Source organism: Leptodactylus fuscus, chromosome 11, assembly GCF_031893055.1.
Source record: "Leptodactylus fuscus isolate aLepFus1 chromosome 11, aLepFus1.hap2, whole genome shotgun sequence".
NCBI lineage: Eukaryota > Metazoa > Chordata > Amphibia > Anura > Leptodactylidae > Leptodactylus > Leptodactylus fuscus.
This window is the reverse complement of record NC_134275.1, coordinates 61,868,841-61,881,758: the sequence shown is the minus strand read 5'-3', so window position 1 is coordinate 61,881,758 and position 12,918 is coordinate 61,868,841. Positions and strand designations below refer to the sequence as shown.

Here is a 12,918-nt window from a genome sequence, read left to right as displayed (position 1 = left end):
TACACACAATATCTACAAAGTTGCTTCATTTTTATTATAGATGCATTAAAGGGGTTTCCTATGACTTTTAAATTGATGACCTCTCCAACAGGTTCCAATACCCAGGACCCTGCATATAAGTAGCTGCTGCCTCACAGGCCGTGTGAGGACACATTCACTGGCCACATGGCCCAGTCGCTGCTCACTCCCCAGTGCATGTCCTGAGCGGTGATGCTGACCAGCCCTGGGCTTGCCAAGTAGTGATGAGGCCGCGGGCTCTGAAATAGCTGACTGGTCGGAGACGCGCGAGTCGATTGCCTGACCATCTTTAATTGATGAGCGATCCCCAAGGATAGATCATCAATCATAAAGCCTGGAAAACCCAGCAAGAAGAGAAAAGAAATGTATTGGTATATACTACAGTGTCCATCACATAATGGTATATACTGGGTGTCCCAAACTAAGCAAATGGTCCGACTTTGAAGTGAATCTGCAGAGTCAATGGGTGCACTGACGAAGACTCTGCATATTCTTAGAAGACACCATCGCGCTTCTTTCTTCTTATGACCTAAAGGCATCAGGTCAGTAAGTTCAGGAATGTGAAATATGACAGCGTTTGCTTTCTGCTTAGATAACACTTTTGCCACAAATGGCATTTACAGCGCAGGACGGCGATGACAGATCAGTCATCTCAAATGGAAGACACCAAACATGAAAATTTGCATCGAAATGTAAAATACGTGGAATAAAATGAAAGGGAAGACGTCACATGGAAAACGCAGGGTGATCTGCAGGCGGTATGTTATAGAGCAGGAGGGGCGGCGCTATCTGATATACAGGTTTGTGGCAAATATTCCATACCACCTGATTTAACCACTGTTTTACGTTGCGATGTCCAGGACACGGTGCGACCAGTGACTGACAGCCTGCCCTCCATGACTGCACATATAGAGATAGCTGTCAATCGCTGATAGGCCCGCCTCCTGGACTCCTAAATAAAAAGAGCAGAGATTTCAACTAATAAATGTCAAGTTATGTAAAAAAAATGATACCAATCCACTCAGCTCCTCCTGCTCCGTGACATGCTGACAGCAACATTTTCTATATGTCAGGTTCCCATTAAGCTACGTGTGAATGCAGCCAGTTTAATAGATGGGTATCCCATATACAGGCACATCACCTATAGGTCAGAGGAGACAGCACCTACAAAGAATGGATGGATTGGGCATGGTATAGTGCAAGAATTCTCATGGTGGTCAGGCGTGTAACTATAGGGGGTGCATAGGCAGCAATCACTACTGCGCCCCCTGAGGCCTACAGTATATTAAGATACCAGTATCATTTATAGCATGTGGTAAGTGGGGGCCCTGTTACCGATTTTGCATTAGGGCCCAGGGGCTTCAAGTAACGCCTCTGGTCTATTTACTAAGCTTCAGGGTCACTAAACATTTGGCTCTAGGTTCCCCAACAGATTACTGGGGGGTCCCAATACAGAAAATAATCTTCTACTTTGCGCCCTCTTAGCAAAGCTATTCTGTATTTTTTTTTCTATGTGTCCCATCAATGTGTGCAATGTCTTATGTTTTTTTTTTCCTTTCTCCCTTGCAATAACCCGAGTTACGGCGACTACAAAGTCTCCTTTAGGTTAATGAGACCCCGCGCTGCCTGGGGAGACAGAACGCTCACAAGTCGTTCCAGCGCTGGCAGCAACATGTCTGATAATTCCTATGTGAGGTCCTCGGGCCAGTTTACAGCACTCGAGTCTTCCAGGTATTGGGATCACTGACCTCAATGTTACTCTCTCACTACATGAATGTTTTCATAGGCAAGAAGCTGCAACCCGAAAAATGTTTTACTAATTTCCCTGCACTGGAATGTCTGACCTTAAAGGGAATCTGTCATGTTAAAAATTCAGTCCATTCTGCGGGTGGTATATTATAGAGCAGATGGGGCAGAGCGTCCATTCTGTGGGCGGTATGTTATAGAGAAGATGGGGCAGAGCGTCCATTCTGTGGGCGGTATGTTACAGAGCAGCAAGGGCAGAGCGTCCATTCTGTGGGCGGTATGTTATAGAGCAGATGGGGCAGAGCGTCCATTCTGCGGGCGGTATGTTATAGAGCAGATGGGGCAGAGCATCCATTTTGTGGGCGGTATGTTATAGAACAGCAAGGGCAGAGCAGATGGATACATCGTTTTGTTAGGAAGGTTCCATTTATCCATCTAAATATCTGCTCATTCTATGATCACATACACACGCCCGTGTATTATCATAGGTCAGCCTCACGTGGAAATGAATGACTGAGGGATGGTTCTGACAAAGGGTCATGTGACCTAGAATAACTATAGTCTGCAAACTAGGGTTGAGGGATCGGAAAAGATCGAGAAAAGATCAAGCAAATTTCAACGAAAATGATCAGAAATCGGATTTTGAAATCGATCCTGAAATCTCAAGATCGGCTCAACCCCACTGCAAACCCAATTGTAGCAGAGGATCAGGGATCACATGACCCATGATCAAAACCATTCTAGCCTTGGAAGAAGTTCAATTAAAATCCAGGACACCACCTCAATAAGCTGAAGGATTTTCAATCAACCTATGTGTTTCAAGGTAAATTTCTCCTTGCATCATCTCTCCTACTGCTGTGTCAGTATTCATTGATGGTTTTTTTTTTTTTCATTTTATTCCTGAACAAAAAAAATTGAATATTGCTACAAGTTTATGATGCTAGTGATATGAGACACACTATGATAACCTTAAGATTAAGACAACAAGTTCCCCGTATCTCATGTTGCGTCACTATTTGTGTTTAATTTCTTCTAGGACATGCAACGTTTAACCTGAGGACTCTCGAGATCAATCCCAGGTGCACTGTGGGGATCCTCTAGTGTAAGCACTGCAATGGATACGACAACTTTCTAAACATTTACTGGCGTACAGAGACTGACCGAGACCTGATCTTCTCAATAAACAGTCTCAATGTAAAAACCGCTGAGCCACAATAGCCGCAGTATAAAGCACCTGTATACCTTTATGGCTCACTGACGTAGAAGGTCGCAACGTCTGACACAATAGGACGGAAACAAAGAAGCAGTCAGTAATCCAGGCCGTTCACCGGTAACCTTATAATGTCAAGGTAATGACGTCATCGAAAATATTATTTCCCGTCGTGAATATTTCTGGACCCTGGGAACGCTCGGCTCACTCGCAGGACGGTGTGTCCTGAGCGCAACATAATGTGGAAACCGGATAAGAGATTAATGACAAGGCACGGGGGCTGTGCGCTCTCATTCAGGCCTGACAATGGTTAACTTTAGGGCAGGGATGAACTATAACATTACAGAGGGCGGATTTTAGGCTTGAGATTTGTTCTGCTCGGGTACTCTCTGGAAAATTGGCAAGGGCTTCCTTAGGATTTTGTACTGGAAATTCCTTAAAGGGACCCCGACACCTAAATATGGGACACAAAGTTACCAACAAGGTCTTATGGACTGGGAGGTTTAGGATGAATTAACAAGGCGCATTTTGCAGCAGGACCCACCCTGGAAATCGGATAAGTCTTCCCATTCAGTTTAATGGAAGGACCAGTCCGTATGTTTCTCTTTAGTGCAGATTCAGCACATTTCTTGAGGCATCTCATTGAATTCAATGGGATTTAGAGTTCCCTGGGTTGGTTTTTAGAGACAAGCATGTGGATTTCAGCATGGTCCAATAATCTGAATGGTAAAGTCACCATTTCTGGACCAAATTTGCCATAGGTCAATGCAACGCCAGGACTTAAGCTGAAGGTCCAACTTTCTAGTAAACGTTATTACAACGCAGATCTGAAGTTTAGATTGGAGGCTGCAACTATTCCTAGGTCAGTGACAACCAAAGGGTTAACCGCTTTGTATCCACTGGGGAGGGGGCCTATCCGTCCCCTCCAGCCATAGTTCACTCGGCCTCTCAGCGGGGGTTTTCCCCAGTTCTGAGAAGTGTTTAGTTGTTATATAAACCATCTCCTCCTCCCATCCCAGGGGACGAGGACACGTGTATAGAAACCAGTCATGGTATAAACATGGGGGCCCACCGCCACCAATTGTATGCCCACTTTCATTTTTGCAGGGCAGGTTATAAAAGCGGTTTTTATGCTGAAGCTAAGATGGTCCTTACGGCAGACGGAAACGGAGACCTTCATGACTATAGCAGAATGTTTAACCCTTGCAGCTCTCTGCCTCATCCCATTGCTGTGTATTTCACTGGACCCGCATGGTACCTTGGTGCTCCCCTGATCTTACATAGAGGTGCCCAGTATATTATCTTCACAATACGCTTTGCATGCAAATTACTGAGGCATTTGCTAGAAATATGGCTCATAAAAGGAGAACACCGTGCATAACAGCAGCGCCATATGGCAGCGCGTGGAGTGCCCACAGGTCTTCATATGCAGCAGTTGGTATCATAACACAGGCAGATGTTACACCTATCACATGGGTAACCCTGGCATGTGTGTGTGCTCTTAAGTGCCATGCGGGCCGGAAAATCTAATCCATACGTTGCCCAGATTCCTCAGTTCGAACATAGTCAGGACTCCTTGCATCCTAGTGACCTAGGATACAGGGAGCCCCTGCCTTGTGTATACAGTACAAGACCATAGAGCAATGAGCAGGCAGGAACTGTCCCACGTTCATGGGGGCTAAGGGCTTACTCACTCAAGTTCTGGTGTCTTTAAGAATTTACACTATGGATGGGTTAAAGGGGTTATCCAGGACTTAGGAAAACATGGCTGCTTTCTTCCATAACCACCACCACCACATCTGTCCATTGGACATTCACTTCGAAGGACCCAAGATGCAATACCAGGTACAACCTGTGGACAAATGTGGTGCTGTTTCTGGAAGAAAGCAGACATGCTTTTCCAGTCCTGGACAACCCCTTTAATTGCAAAGAAAAGGATCATTCTAGCTTAAAAACAATGAGGTGGGAAGGTGTCAAAGGGAAACCTGAAGACAGATGTAATATCCTTTAGAAAGTGATACAAAGAAACTCCAGGATTCTGGATGTATTACACTAGGAATTGCTTTTGTGTCTTTTTGACAGGTATTTTGTCACTCCACATCCTTAAAAAAAAAAAAAAAAAATACACAAAGGAAGATTCGCTGCTCCCCCCGACTGATCTCATTCCTCCTTATGGGATACAGCATCATTGGGCATCTGTTATCGGATCATATTGGTGCCCTCGTGAATATCAGATCTGGGACTCAACAAAATTATATCTATCTATATTATATATATAATATTATATTCCATGTAAAAGTCGTCCAACAAAGTCACATGAGTATAATTTATAAGGTTACAACATGCGAAAAAAAACTAGCCTTGGGCCTCTGAGATGTCAGCTTTTGATATTGGCAATAAACAATGTGAACGTCCCCTTAGGCTATGACACTGTTTGGCACATGCACCTAGAAATCCTCCAACACATCATATGCCAAACCCGTCTATAGGCCCCTAAGGGCCTGACGGATACAAAAAAGATTGTCACTGCCATATTCCAAACCTATAAATTATATTTGTCCCCTTTTTGCTATACTACGACACAATTTTTGCAATAAGTTTCTTAGTATTGATAAGTTGAAGAACATCTCATTCCTTAAGCCCGGTTCACATCTGCATTCAGGTTTCCCAAGCGGACTCCCCAAATGGAAACCTAATCCGCATACCTTAGGTAACCCTCGGACCCTGTAGACTATAATGGGGTCCGTGTGGTTTCCGTACAAAAAATGCAGAGAGGGAACGGAGTGGCCCGAACACAGATGTGAACCAGGCCTTAGTCTTGTGAGAAGACCAGATACAAACCCAGAATTTAATTGATAGGTCGGCCACTAGGGTTGAGCCGATCTTGAGATTTCAGGACCGATTTTAAAATCCGATTTCTGATAATTTTCCAGCCAATCCCAATCGTGAAATTTGCTTGATCGCCAATCAGGATCCGATCTCTCCCGATCGCTCAATCCTTATTGTATACTATATATACAGTGGGGTTGAGCCGATCTTGAGATTTTAGGCTCGTTTTTAAAATCTGATTTTCAATCATTTTCCAGCCGATCCCGATCGCTCAACCCTATCAGCCACACATACAATCAAGCAAATCTACCAAGGTGCCACCTCACTTTAGTTTAGAAAATCTAAGCAGAAGCCTTGGTTACCGCGTGAAACTTCTCACCAGATGATATGGAGACAAACTAAGGCTCGCCATGATGACGTTCCACCTATAGACATCTCATACAGCTTGCAGATAAGGAGGACCAAGGACTGGTACTCCTAACCCCTGTAAGCATAACAATGCCCCACCAGTCTAACAGGTAGACACAACCCAGAGGAGGCAACTTACTTTCTATAGACAGCCAAGAAAGTTCATGACAACCTTCTAAGAAGAGATGGAAATTCTAAGGACCTGTTCTAACTTGCTGGACAATGGGCCTCACTGGAGAGCGTAACGCCGCATGCTATAATGTTACGATTAACTAAAAGCAATGGAATCTAGGAAAGAAGACCACAATAGGACATGGGAAAATTTCTGAAATTAGACAATTATTGGAAAAAAATCTAAAGTATTCATGACTCCACTGAATTCTCAAATCCCATACACATGGGCCAATCCAGACTGGGGAAACAAAACCTCAAAAATATCCACAAGCATGATTAAAATTCTGTTTTAGTCCCCCGAACGTTTTCTTTACATGTAGTACTGCGATGGGGACATGTCAGCGTTTCTACCTTTGCCGAATCCCACCAGACACGGCCCGCCGAAACGTGAGCCAAGATGTGTCGCTCAACGCTGGAATCAATACTCCCTCATAAAAGATCATAAAACTTCTCCACGTAGGTCTGTAGGTATTCGCAACTCTTAAGGAAACTTCAAGATCTCGGTAACACAAGACTCTGGCCATGGAGAGGTGGAAGTTCAGGCTTGAGTAAAACCTAGACTGGCAGGTTTTCCCTAGAGTTACGCTTTAAAGGCAAAGCACGCTACCTGCCCAAACTTAAGGATCATTGTTCCGTAGCCATTTCAAGAACCACTTTGCATTGCAGAGCGGCGAGCTAATCACTGAACATCGCAACGACAGGTAAAGGAGATCTGATATCTGCAGGAGAACAACGGGATCTCTGTTCTTCGATGGGAAAGAGAGAGCATCTATATGAGCAAAAATAAAGCCAACCCAGCAAAGTATTAGCTTACTCATTTTTTTGAAAAGGCTATTTATAGGCGAGCAGAAGGTCTGCCAGGAAACACTTCTAGACGTTCATTATTCAATGTCATTGCCAAGGTATTGCCTGAATACAGCCTAGGCCAAGAGGGCCGATGAGAGTGGGTGAGGGGTGGGTAAGCTTGTTGCAACAATGCCCGAGCAGGTACTCCTAAGTGTTGCACTTGTGACGGCTTGTTCCACGAAATTATTTGGAAAAGTAAGACAAAGTGGAAAAGAATGTATGCGGATCTAAGCAACAGGCCATCGACATAGCCAGAAGCGAACATTCACACCATACAATTTTTCAAGATGGATCGGGATTCATTGTTATGGAATTCAACCCCGACGCCCTGGGACGGCTTAGAGAATGGAGAACTTGAGGCTGAATCATATGGAAGAGAAGGAGACGATGCCAAGACCACAGCTGTTCAAGTGAAGTCGTCCATACTTGCCAAAACTGAGAACATATCATAGGTGGGAACAGCTGGAGAGTAAAGTCATCCATTTCTGAAGAACAGGAGGACGACAGGTCTTAAAGGGGCACGCAGTGGATAATGTGCACCTCCACTGATACTTTTGCGCATTCTGACACTGGCTGTAGAAGGACGCACCGAACGATGGACGGTACGGATGCACTTTACAACACTTTGCGAATATCGTACACGGGTCCTATAAATTAGAATAAGACCGTTCTTGATAGTCACTGAGCATTGTATGGCTAATAAGGCGCTCACACTTGTGCCTTGATCCGTCCACCGTGATTCCGCCTAAATCCCCAGAAAAACTGCATAGGGGACAGCTTGCCGCCGGTCAGGTTAGAAACCCATTCATTTCAATGGGTTTTTAACGCAAACCACCAGTGTCCTTATGCAGCCTCTCCTGCATGTCCGACTATGTGTCCATGCAAAAAAAAAAAAAAAAAAAACCGGTTTCACAGCGGCTGTATAAGGACACGGCGGTTTTATATCTCTGCAAGCCCAACATCAGATTAAGCATGTGCAGAACTCACAGTCTCATAGGTACTTATAATGCTAGGAGTTCAGTTCGGTAGACGCACGCTACAGTCAGGACTATCGAAGATGAGGTGCCTGTCGCCATAACCCAGCATATCAACCCAGCCCCGCAGGTAGATGGATTAAGGTTACCTGAATCAAATGAGGGTATAGCCCTTCACCTTTTTGAGGCAACAGCAACTCCCTCGTTGCTCCAAAGAGCTCATTTGCATGTTGACAAACAGCAATGGAGCCAGCGACTCCAAGGGGAAACACCATTTGATTTAGGTGACCCTAACCTATCTATCTGCAGGGATAGGTGGAAATACTGGGCTCTGATCAGACTCCCTTTGGTGGCCAAGAGAGTGTTAAATTTCCAATTTCTTGAGGCAACACGGTGGCTCAGTGGTTAGCACTGCAGCCTTGCAGTCCTTGGTTCGAATCCCGCCAAGTACAACATCTGCAAGGAGTTTGTATGTTCTCCCTGCGTTTGCGTGGATTTCCTCCCATTCTACAAAGACATACTAATAGGTAAAAAAATGTACATTGTGATCCCTATACGATCCCTATATGGGGCTCACAATCTACATTAAAAACAAAAAAAACAATAAATTCCAATTTCTTACTGCCTTGCAATCCACTGGACTGGGTTCCTCTATGAACTTAGCCTAAAATATGCAACTACTAAAAGCGCCGCTTTTCCACAAAATGTGATCTCAGACTAAAGGGGTTCTCCGAGACTAGATATCGATGGACTTTACAATATCAGATTTGTGAGGGTCAGACACCAGACAACTTATTGCAAGTAGCAGCACCCCAACACAGGACAGTCCATCAATAGCCAGTCTTGGAAAGCCCCATCAAACTGGATGAAATGTTTTAAAAGGATATTCTTAGATTTGGATTCTGCGTGGAAAGCCCCTTTACCCTGTCAGATCCCACTGCCACCCATGATATCACCCTGTTCATAGAGTTGCTGAATGTGTTCTCTTTTTCCTATGAATTGCAATGCTAACGTCACCCAGACTGACACGACTGATAAAGACTATATTTGGATAAACTGTTGAGTCGGGCATTTCCTCTTGTTGTCATTACGAGCATTCTGAGAAGGACGCTCATTTCCAGATAAGTGTCAATAAGGAAATTACACCAATAATAATGTGCAATATGGCAGAAAGCAGCATAGGAATCTACTGAAAGAGACAAAAAGAAAGGCACATGAGGACACAATGCACAGCAGTATAGAGAAGGTATATAAATCTGTATATTGCTACAGTCCAGCGAGATTGTAAGCTCCTGAGCTCTAGCCACCAGGATCACAGGGGGTAAATCAATGCTATTGTACTGCTTTTGCATTGAACAGATTGGTGATCAGACTTATGAAACTCCTGATCACAATGTACATTTTTTTTCCTATCAGTATGTCTATGTAGAATGGGAGGAAATCCACACAAACATGGGGAGAATATACAAAGTCCTTGCAGATGTTGTTCCTGGCAAGATTCGAACCCAGGACTCCAGTGGTGCAATGCTGCAGTACTAACCACCAAGTCACAGTGTTGTCCCTACTCCTGAAAGATTTCACCTCTGAAGCCCAGTTCACATCTCACATGGTTTTCCGTTCGGGGTGTCCGCTTTGGGCTGCCCTGAACGGAAATCTGCAGATCCTGAAGTATAATGTGTGGTGCCGCACGAAAAACGCAGAGAGAAAACTGCTGCTTGAAATGGCCCAAACGCAGATGTGAACCGGGCCTTAGAGTGTTAGAAAAGGAGAGCGAGATTAATAATAGCCACTGGTGACACAGCCTAAATATCAACTCCCTAATACTTGAGGTTATTTAAAGGGATTCTACCATTAAAAACCTTTTTTTTTTCGTTCACACGTTAGATAAGCCATAAGAAAGGCTATACTTCTACTACCTTTAGATGTCTTCAACGTGCCGCTGTTCGGTAGAAATCCCGGTTTTCGTCGGTATGCAAATGAGTTCTCTCGCAGCACTGGGAGCGGTCCTCAGCACTCAAACAGCACTGGGGGTGTCACCAATGCTGCGAGAGAACTCTCCAGCGCCGCTTCCATCTTCTTCAGGAACGGCCTCTCTGCGCGTCTTCTTCCAAAGCTGGGTTCAAACTTCTAGGCCTTGGGCAGAGCCGAATGCTCATGGCCACAGGCCACAAGAAAATGGCCGCTTACTGTGTAAGCGGCCATTTTTCTTGCGGCCGTGGGAATGTGCAGTCGGCTCTGCCTGAGGCCTAAAAGTTTGAACACAGCTCCGGAAGAAAGTCCCCAGCGCTGCAAGAGCACTCATTTGCATACAGACGAAAACCGGGATTTCTACTGAACAGCGGTGCGGAGAAGTCATCTAAAGGTTGGAGAAGAATAGCCTTTCTTAAGGCTATTCCTACGTGTGAACGAGAAAAAAAATTGATTTTAATGGTAGAATCCCTTTAACTGTATGGACGGCACTCACAGCACGCCAGCCAGTCTATGGCAATGCTCCCTGACCACAGAGTTTCCAGGGATTGTCCACATATTTCACCTGTCTGATCTCCATCCCAACAAACCGCACTGTTACTAAATGGGCTGAGCAAAGGGGTTTATAAAAAGTACCTAAAAGACAAGAATCCGAGACGTGTGCGGCCAATCTACTATTGCCATAGCAGAATTACTATTACAGTTTTCTGCAGCTTAAACCTATGGATGAGAAGAAGAGAACAGACAAAAAAAATGTGCAAAAACAGAAATGCCGCTATGCAAATCCTAAACAGCCATACGGTTCCATCTAGACACTTGCACCAGTCTAAAGTAAGACTACAGGACCAGACATACAACTTTTTTTTTCTCCCTACAGTAACATAAACCTTACACATTTGCATGTACACACAAGTCCCATGCAGCTGTTCTACTACAAAATACCACTACTTTCCAACAGGTAATGGAAAGAAATGGCTTCTGCACCCAACCTGTGTGCGTCAGCCAACACTATAACAGGTGTTGTATTAGAGCTGCACCCAATGAATGGAACAAATTCCACAAATACAAAGACAGTCACTGAAATCCTCTGCATCACTGATCATTCTGATCGACTGTATTGATATATTATCAATCACCTCTGAACTGTAACAACTCCGTACAGCAATTCAATACTGCCTATGGCACCTTGACAAGTCCTGGTCAAACTCTGGTTACGTCAGATTTAGGCCATGGAGTCATCAAAACATTTCAGTTTGGTCCAAAAATGGGAAAAAAATAAGTTATTTCCTGTTAAAATAAACAAAAAAAAAAAACCCACAGGTATACTGATGGCAAACCAAAGCCATGCTTTATTTTTTGGGATCTATCATGTGCAAAGTTCAAAAGAGGTAAAATTCAGTCTCATCTGTAAGAGACAAACAAGCTTATACCTGGACATAAGCCATACGGTGCCCATAGAAGGAATCCCAAGGCACTCTCTTTTTCCTACCATGGAATTTATTGAGATTACCGCCACTATGTTGTAGTAGCCTCAGCACTTCTTCCTCCACCATCTACTTATGCCTTCAGTTGTGTTTCTGCAGCAGCATCCCCCCTCTTGTTGCATCTGCCTGCACCTTCAGTTGCGTTCCTGCATCTGCCTGCACCTTCAGTTGCGTTCCTGCATCTGCCTGCACCTTCAGTTGCGTTCCTGCATCTGCCTGCACCTTCAGTTGCGTTCCTGCATCTGCCTGCACCTTCAGTTGCGTTCCTGCATCTGCCTGCACCTTCAGTTGCGTTCCTGCATCTGCCTGCACCTTCAGTTGCGTTCCTGCATCTGCCTGCACCTTCAGTTGCGTTCCTGCATCTGCCTGCACCTTCAGTTGTGTTGCTGAAGCAGAATCTTTCTAGGCATCTAGCTGCATTGCAGCTGCACACTCAGAATCATTGTGCATCTCCATTGTAACTGTTGCTGCGATCCCCAGACTTCTCTATCAGACTCCATTTGTAAAATGAAAATTAAATACATTTGTTACCAATATGGTCATTATATAACAACAACAAAAAAATTCTCAAGAGTCCATATGCAATACCACTAACCACCAAACCACCACCAGGTGCCAAAGCTTGGTCAGGTGACAATACCAAAGCATTCTGTGAGTTCCCGTCCTCCAGGAATTAGATAAAACCATAAACTTTGTAATAAACAACAAGAAGACACAAATAATAACAAAACTTTGTTACTTCCAAAACTTTCACAACTGTTTCTAAATAAAGAAAACATAACCGACACAAAGTATCCATCCAGAGAGGAGCCGGGATTAACAGATCAACCCCAAACCAGCCATAATCCCCCCCACTCTGCCCCCCAAAACCCACCTCCCCCCTTCTCCTGACATTAGAACCCGCCTGCAACAAGTAACTGTCCATAGGGGTGACGTCAACCAAAAAGTCAATAGCCCTTTGTTATGACTTGGACTAGGAGGGGGGTTTAACCCTGCGAAGCCTGGATGGGTCTAAATGGACAGAAAATAGGAATAAAATAAAAGGGCAGAAGTAAAAATCAAAGACCCCAAGTCATGGGAGGAAGAAGTGAAAAGAGGAAAAAAAAAAGGAGGAGGAGGGGGATGAGAGAAGTGAACAGGGAGGGCGCAGGAACCTCCATCTGCAGTCACTGAGCCGACGTGGCATTTCCAGGAGGCAAAGACAGAGGGAGGAGGGGGGGGCACAGGCTGAGGGCACAGAGGGGGCACCGGGGGGCCACAG

The 12,918-nt window shown here is 44.7% G+C and overlaps 1 protein-coding gene across 2 annotated transcripts in view; it reads right to left on the bottom strand.

The window, feature by feature from the left end:
• LOC142185241 (fibronectin type-III domain-containing protein 3A-like) overlaps positions 1-12,918 on the bottom strand; it is a 61,944-nt gene that overhangs the window by 48,600 nt on the left and 426 nt on the right. The window lies entirely within an intron of this gene.